The following is a 1,167-nucleotide window of genomic DNA, read 5'->3' as shown; positions in this document are numbered from 1 at the left end:
TCAGAGTTCATTTTGTACTGATTTTCAATTTCACGGTCATTTAGCTCTCTAAACAAATCGGTAAATGACTACAAAACAACCAATGATGTCAGAACGTGTTGGAAATTGATGACGTCGCTTTGAATGTTGCATACTAAACGCAAAAGAAGTCAGGATTTCAAATAAGTTTAAAAAACATTGAAGTGCCCGTGTAACAGATGAGTTCTCGTTCGAAACCCTGATACTCCGAAAGAGATTGTCCTGTTTGTACACGAAGTGCATCCAGTTTTTTCCATGACCCTATCTACTCTTTTGCACATGCTATGCGGGTGAAATGATGATACCATGCCAAGTTTCAACATTTTCAGAGTTCATTTTGTAGTGATTTTCAATTTCATGGTCATTTAGCTCTCTAAACAAATCGGTAAATGACTGAAAAACAGCAAATGATGTCAAAAATTGTTGGAAATTGATGATGTTGCTTTGAATGCTGCATACTGAATGCAAAAGATGTCGGGATTTCAAATAAGTTTAAAAAACATTGGAGTCCCCGTGTAACAGATGAGTTCTCGTCCGAAACCCTGATACCCCGAAAGAGATTGTCCAGTTTGTACACGAAGTGCGTCCAGTTTTTGTCGTGACCCTCTCTACTCTTTTGCACATGCTATGCAGGTGAAATGATGATACCATGCCAAGTTTCAACATTTTCAGAGTTCATTTTGTAGTGATTTTCAATTTCACGGCCATTTAGCTATCTAAACAAATCAGTAAATGACTGAAAAACAGCAAATGATGTCAGAACGTGTTGGAAATTTATGACGTCGCTTTGAATGCTGCATACTGAATGCAAAAAAGTCAGGATTTCAAATAAGTTTAACAAACATTGGAGTGCCCGTGTAACAGATGAGTTCTCGTCCGAAACCCGGATACTCCGAAAGTGCTTGTCCAGTTTGTACACGAAGTGCGTCCAGTTTTTGCCGTGACCCTCTCTACTATTTCACACAGGCTATGCGGGTGAAATGATGATACCATGCCAAGTTTCAACATTTTCAGAGTTCATTTTGTAGTGATTTTCAGTTTCACGGTCATTTAGCTCTCTAAACAAATCGGTAAATGATTGAAAAACAACAAATGATGTCAGAACATGTTTGAAATTTATGACGTCGCTTTGAATGCTGCATACTGAAC

This window comes from Triticum dicoccoides, chromosome 5A (assembly GCF_002162155.2).
Source record: "Triticum dicoccoides isolate Atlit2015 ecotype Zavitan chromosome 5A, WEW_v2.0, whole genome shotgun sequence".
Lineage (NCBI taxonomy): Eukaryota > Viridiplantae > Streptophyta > Magnoliopsida > Poales > Poaceae > Triticum > Triticum dicoccoides.
Note: the sequence above shows the minus strand (reverse complement) of the source record.